At 42.8% G+C, this 7,506-nt stretch overlaps 1 long non-coding RNA gene across 1 annotated transcript; it reads right to left on the bottom strand.

Annotated features, from left to right (window-relative positions):
- Positions 1 to 239: 239 nt before the first annotated feature.
- LOC132343580 (uncharacterized) lies at positions 240 to 1,562 on the bottom strand. Its single transcript, XR_009492487.1, has 2 exons — positions 1,087 to 1,562; positions 240 to 501 (listed from the first exon to the last, which is right to left on the bottom strand). It is a non-coding gene; the product is annotated as an uncharacterized lncRNA (long non-coding RNA).
- Between the last annotated feature and the right edge of the window lie 5,944 nt (positions 1,563 to 7,506).

The following is a 7,506-nucleotide window of genomic DNA, read 5'->3' as shown; positions in this document are numbered from 1 at the left end:
TTTTCCATAGGGCTTGCTAAGGCCTGGCAAATGCTTCCCGGCAGCCAAATAGAAGTCATTACCAGAAGCACCGCAGCTAAACAGAGGGAAATGTTTAGGTAAGCATTATAATGGGCATGGAAATAAAGAGACCACAATTCAAAGCATAAGTCATCGTAGATGAGAATGCACATGTCTGGGGCTTAGGTTTATGAGAAATGAACGGGATGAGGCTGGGCTGGCGAATCCCTGGGCTCGTGTTTTCTTAATGCCAGGAGTGATTTATTTTCTGGTAAACAGTTTTGCTCAAGTAGGGCATCCAATTACTACAAACCTTGTTTGGTATAAAAACTAACTGCATAGAAAAATATTGCCTTAGCAAGGTTTAACTGGTTGTTAATCCAAACATGTGGCAGAGCCCGAATTCCAGGGCTCAAAATATCCTCCCGATTCTTAGCAGCATCCGAACGTCCAGAGGAGGTCATAATCATCACTCTTAATGAGGCGTGACGCGGAGGTAGCCTATGGAAAGAGGACATTTCCATAAAAACCATGGTATGGAAACCAAGCCTGCCGGGGGAGGCAAGCGGTCCCTTAGGTAGGAGTTCTGCTCAGCTCCTTTGAAGTATGAGGCTAGGCTGCTTCGGGAAGATGAAAAAAAGTTTCAAAAATCCTCCTTTCCACACAAATCTCGTGGCATACAGCTCTGTTCCCGGGGATGTTTCATCACCTAAAGAAATATATTTAAAACAGATACAAGTAAAAGTATCCTTTTATAAGGAAAGCAAAGCTCTGAGCTTTTATTTTTTAAACAACAACAACAAAAAAATGTAATTGCCTCCTTCAAATTCTCTGGGTTTGCCTCTCAGCATCCATGAAACCTAATTGTCATACTTTAAATACTTTGTTTTTAAGTTAAAAAAAACTTGAAAGAACTCAAGAAAGGAAAATGAAAGAGAGAAAGAGAGAGAGATCTGGTCATCAAGAACATTTAGCTTCTATGTTAAAAAAGAAAAAGTTTTAAAAAAAGAAAGAAAAGTTAATATCCAAATCTTCCCAGCTTCCCACATCTCATTTCCACGGGGTTTCCTGCTGCTAATAGCTTACAGTTGCCTCTACGAGGTGTCCGGTGACCATGTATTCTGAGCACGGCAAATACACCCCTCCGCCTGCACGTCCTGGAGGGTTTGTTTAAAATACTTTTCCTATTTCAAGGTGGCAGTTGGCAGTCAGAACGGTCCTAAATGACTCTGGAGCCGTTCGAGTCGAAAGGATCGCGAAGTGTCGGCTTACTCGGCACACAGACCAGGAGCTTCGCCACGAGGCAGCAGGCTCTGGCTCCATGCACTGGGTTCGCTGCCACATGCAATACACTCAACGCAGCGGCGTCGGGGCGCCCCAGGGGGACTTGGCCCGCAGAAAACCCTCGGCTCAGCCATCCCAGGCAGATAACTAAACCAATCCACCACGTTGATTCACGCCGATCACATTCATTTAAGAATTCAAAAGATGTGGATTTCATAATCTCCCTCGGTTATTCGTTCCAATGTCTTACAACCCTTCAACCAGGACCTGCTCCTCCATCTCCAACCCTAATCTCCCCTGATGCAATTCCAGCCCCTCCAGGTTATTTTTTTTTTTTTTTCTGTCTTCACTAGAAATGAAAAACAGCTGGACACCATCTTCTGCATAAAAACCCTCCATAAACCAGGAGACCATTACTAAATCAACCGGGTCTTTGTCTTCTCTAGGTTACGCGATGGATGCCAGTGCCTTCAGAGTTCTCTGTGTTCGTTTCTTATTATTTTCCTGACTTTCTGTGTCACTCAAATCATCAAGGCCCAAGCTAGACGTTTTGTGAGAATTTGCCTCATAATAAACGTGTTCATGTGTGCATGCATGTATAGGAGGAAAGTTAATTCACAGTGCCAATGAGTTAGTTTTGCAAACTCTTCTGTTGTGAAAAATAGTAAAAAGAGTTTATGTAACATACACGCACAATTTAAAAAACAAAATACAGTCAGAACTCACACACCCAGCACAAGTTATTTTTTCTATTAACAGTGACCTTTTGTTGGATTTGCCTTATTTGAGAGAGAAGGCTGAGAGTTATTTCACCATTGTCTGTATTTTAAGTTACATTTACATTGAAATCATGCTTTGTATTAAACCCAGTGATGCTATTTTTTTTTTTTAATACCAAAAGCAGTCTTGTTTGTTTTTAGCAAAAAGCATAAGTTGACATTTGGGTCAATGACTGCTTTTGTAGGGGATGAAGAGTAGCCATCCAGTGATGCTATTTTAACTCCTTCACACACGTTTATTATAGCCTCTGTCAAATCTGACAATATTCAGCTAAGGCATCAGAAGATTTATAAGATGGCCCATTCTAAAAAGAAAAAAAAAAGCTGAATCAAAAAAAAAAAAACTTTAAACTGGAGTGTTTTCAATGAGCCAAGTTTACTAACAGTATAGTTCTCTCTTATTGAAATACTCATGTCTGAGCTAAAATACAATGTTTTCATCAATAAATGTCAGGAAACAGGCCATTTATGATATTTGATTGTATTGTTTCCATCATCCTAGCAAACTGCTAAGAATCAGATGTGCCCAGCTTTGGTTGAGTTAGAGATGCAAGCCCCTGTGGATGTAACATCATGGATTTTCTACTTCCTATCAGCCAAAGATGTTGCTTCACGAAACCAATTGAGATGAAGCAACATGAACAAACCACTATCATTTTGTTTATTTAAGGGGAAAAAAAAAAATGTGTGAATCAGATCTTCCTTTATGGTCATCCCGAATCTCTGCTTGAGTCAAAAGCCAGAAGGCTTCCTGGACATTAAGCCACAATTCTCAGTTTAGCTGATGTGAAACCACGAGCCTGTGCTTGTTGGCCAGAGGTAGCTGTAATCACCTCTCCCACCCATAGGTGGCCCCTCTTCTTTATTGTTTTATTGAAGTATGGTTGATTTACAATGTCGTGTTATTTATTGCTGTACAGCAGTGATTCATTAATATATATACACATTCCTTTATGTTCTTTTCTATTATGATTTATCATAGGATATAAATATGGTTCTCTGCTATAGTAGGACCTTGCTGTTTATCCATTCTATATACAAAAGCTTACATCTGCTAACCCCAAACTCCCACTCCATCCCTTCCCCAACCCCCTCCTCCTGGGCAACCACCAATCTGTTCTCTATGTGTGAAGTTCTGTTTCTGTTTCATAGATAAGTTCACTGTGTCATATTTTAGATTCCACATATAGGTGATATCATATGGTGTTTGTCTTCTTCTGATTTACTTCACTTAGTGTGATAATCTCTAGGCCCATCCATGTTGCTGCAAATGGCATTATTTCATTCTTTTTTATGACTGAGTAATATTCCACTGTATATACGTACCACATCTTTTTTGTATATTCATCTGTCAATCAACATTTAGGTTGCTTCTGTGTCTTGGCTACTGTAAATAGTGCTGCTATGAACATTGGTGTACATGTATCTTTTTAAATTATATTTTTTTACAGATGGAAAAAGGAAACCCTCCTACACTGTTGGTGGGAATGCAAATTGGTTCAGTAACTGTGGAAAACAGTATGGAGGCTTTTCAGAAAACGAAAAAATAGAACCACCTGCAACATATGTCCTGCAATCCACTGCTAGACATATATCTATCTCTTCTTCATCACAGAATCTACCTTGATTTTTCCACCTTGGCTGTGCTTTTTCTAGAGTTCTCCATTGCTAACTTTTCCTGTCCTAGAAAAGGAGCAGAAGTCAAAGCTCTGTTCTCACCGCTTTCATATCGACTTTTCCTCAAGCAGACCAAAGAAAGCATTTTTTGCTTTTTGTTATTTTTATTGTTGCTGTTGGATTTTTTTTTTAATTGACCTCTGCTGCCCACTGATTCACTACAATGGTTTGGACTGTATTATCTCACTTGTTTTGTGTTTACAGGTCCTCCTTTCATGACTAGATCAAGTTGTGACTTGGCAACAAACTTATTTTTGTTTCTTTCAAGATTCCGGATCCGTTTTGAACGCAGACCTCGGTTGGCTTCAGAACACATTCCCACAAAGCTGTGTGGAGGCTGGCTTCCTGCATCCAGTCTCTTTATCCAACACCAACCTTCCCTTGGCTTCAGGTTAAATAGTTTTAAACCATCGCCACGCTCGCTGAGAATTTATAAAGACTGTCCGCTTCCATTTTTTTTTCCCCGGGCTAATGCCCATGTTTTATTCTAACTCCCTTTGCTAAAAGTAAGAAACATGCAGGGTGTTTGATTTCTTTTTGGTAGCAACTTCACTGTGGACACTTCTTGCAAAGATTTTTCTCCACCTGTCAGAACCGTGGCCAGACTATTTCCCATCCTAACGGCTGCTCCAGGTTCCAGAACAAGGCTAGACCCACCTGGCAGACTCTGTGTGGGATCCAAGGTTGGGATGAGCCAGGATACCTGTCTTGGAAGAGAGAAACTTTACCATTAGGACCACCCACCTGATACCATCCTGGAGCTTTGGGCTGGCCTTTAAAGAGGGAAAGGGGGGGAAAGAGAAAAAATAACATAGCAAAATTGATCTCAGCTCTACCCATGGAGTCATTAATGTGGTTTCTTGCAAACTGCTCATAAAATTCATGGCAGCAGCTAATTGCCACCATGTTCTTCCTCATATCCTCTCATATTAAATTTGAAAGAAAGAAAGAAAAGCCCTTTCAAAGCCATATTAATCCATGCACAGCAGTGGAATGTGTGATCTAAAGCGAGCCTCTCGCATCGCCACAGCTATGTAGACTGGCTGGCAAGCGGTGGATTGCATGTCACTCACAATACAATGAACAATGCCTTTGCCAGCTGCTGGCTCTGCCTGGACCCGGCTCCCCTGAACCCCAACAGCCCCAGCCAGCATGGAGTGCCTGTGAGCACCCACACGTGAGCACTGGCGTGTGTGCCTGAGTGCGTATATCAGCCTCTGAGCCGACTCGATGGAATTCAAGCTAAACTTAGCATCTGTCTTTCTGCCTCCGCCCCCGACACATGCTTGCTTGAAAGTTCTCAACAAAAGAGAGGTGGCCCGTGGCCAAGCTCTGGCTGCCGCTTTACCCTCACAGAGAAGTTTCACTGCGTTTGCCATGCAATGTGCTAAGAAGACCAGCCTTGCCTCGAGGCACCACTTGCAAGAATTCAAAGAACCGCAAACTCCACAAGTCACTCATACTTTCTGAAATTCTCACTCATAGAAGGCTCCTGTTGGAATTCATTATTTCAAGCCCTCCTGGGAACCGGGCTGCCCCTCGGCTGGTCTGCACAGGTGTGGTGCTATCAGTTTTGATGGGTCGTGGCATCCCTTCTGATTGGGTGTGGCATCCATCCAACTGGTTCTGGCACCTCTTCTGATTGCTTGAGCCAGTGCTGAACTGATTTGTCCATATTGTAAGTGTATTAAATGCCATAAATCTAGCCAAGAAACCAATATGTTCAAACAATATATCACAATAGCTGGGTGACAACTCACCAAAGACATGGCTGGGTCTGCAATGAGCAGTTCATCTGAGAATTTCCTGCTGCTGTGTGAAAATATGACCCTCTCCTAGGTCTATCAGAGATGACGTTGCAGAATTGCTATAGATGAATTTCTTTTCCCAAACCTGCCTGAACAGTAAAGCTCAAAGAGGACTAACATGGGTCTCCATGGTCAAGAAAGATCAATCCTGTAGCATCTTATGAACGACTCTTTGATCCCCCTGTCTTGTCCCAACCTCTCATCTGACAGGAACTGAACTCTTCATTACCACTCCAGACCCACTGTGGCCCCAAGTCAGCCCTAACCAAGCCAGGCAGCAAGCCAGAAGCCCCATTCCAAGCAATGGGTATGTTTGGTACTAGTCTACAATTAACCTTGGAAGTTGATGGAAATGAAGCAACTGTTCTGTGTCCTGTCCACTGCTCTCTAACCTTAGCCTCGTCTTCACAGGCATCCTCCCCCTGCATCCCATCATTTCCACAGTGATGGACGCCCTGCTCTTCATCACAGTCAACTGATGTGCAATCTCCACACTAACATAATAATAGTGACACCTTCTCACCTCCACAAGCAGCCCAAAGCCTCCTGCTTCTCCCCAGGTGGCTTCCCCAATCCTCTCATCCCTCAGCCACGTCCAAGAGGAAGAGTTCTGAAATCACAGAGTCTTGGGACAATTAGATCTCCACTCTGGGTAGTGAGCTTGGAGATGGGAAGAGATGACATGGGCCTGAACTTGGCCAGCGTTCTTTTTATTTTGAGTTCATAATTTTATGTGCATCCTCACTAAAGAAAGGGTGAGAGTAGAACCAGATACAGACTCATGTATATATATATATATAGGTGGAAGAGACCACAGAGATATGACCCTAGTCTTGGATTAGAGGGAAAAATGAGTCCTTACAGTTCACATATGATCCATCCCAGGGCCTCAGGCAAGACATCAGATAAGGATTTGGGGCCTAAGTATACACCAGAAATAAAGGATGCTCCCTTTGTGCCTCTCCCTTAGGGATCTGTGGCAATGATAAGCAGTTGATCAGATACTAGAGATTCATAATTTTAGATTCATTTCAATAAATATATGGTTTTAGCCAGGCATCTTTCTCTAGGTTTGAAGCTTATTTACCAAACTCTTCACCACCTCCTGGGGTCCTGCTTCTCACAGACAGAAGTCCCTGGATGGGACATCTCTGGAAGTCCAGTGGTTAAAACTTCACCTTCCAGCACAGGGAGTGTCAATTCCGACCCTGGTCAGGGAGTTGAGACCCCACTTGCCTTGCAGCCAAAAAAACAAAACGTAAAGCAGAAGCAATACTGTAACAAGTTCAGTGCTAAGTCACTTCAGTCGTGTCTGACTCTGTGCGACCCCATAGACGGCAGCCCACCAGGCTCCCCCGTCCCTGGGATTCTCCAGGCAAGAACACTGGAGTGGGTTGCCATTTCCTTCTCCAATGCATGAAAGTGAAGAGTGAAAGTGAAGATGCTCAGTCGTGTCCGACTCCTAGCGACCCCATGGACTGAAGCCTTCCAGGCTCCTCCATCCATGGGATTTGCCAGGCAAGAGTACTGGAGTGGGATGCCATTGCCTTCTCCCAACAAGTTCAGAAAAGACTTTCAAAAAATTGTTTTTTTAATTTTTAAAAAAGAAGTTCCTGGATACACAAGTCAGCGACCCTCCAGACAAAAAATATCACCCCTGCCCAAACACTCTTGCTGTTAAGTCCTACCCACCATGTTGGCATCCTAGGATGTTTTCATCACCACACATGCAACTCAAGTTCAAGCACTGATTCTTTTTTTTTTTTTTTAAATTTAAGACTGTTTTGATGTGGACCATTTTTTAAAGTCTTTTTTGAATTTGTTACACTATTGCTTTTGTTTTATGTTTTTGTTTTTTGGCCCCAAAGAATGTGGAATCATAGCTCCCTGAGCAGGGATCAAACTCACATTACCTGTGAGTGATGTGAGACATTAGAAGGCAGTATCTTAACCACTGG

This window comes from Bos taurus, chromosome 23 (genome assembly GCF_002263795.3).
Source record: "Bos taurus isolate L1 Dominette 01449 registration number 42190680 breed Hereford chromosome 23, ARS-UCD2.0, whole genome shotgun sequence".
Lineage (NCBI taxonomy): Eukaryota > Metazoa > Chordata > Mammalia > Artiodactyla > Bovidae > Bos > Bos taurus.
This window is presented reverse-complemented; position numbering and strand designations above follow the sequence as displayed.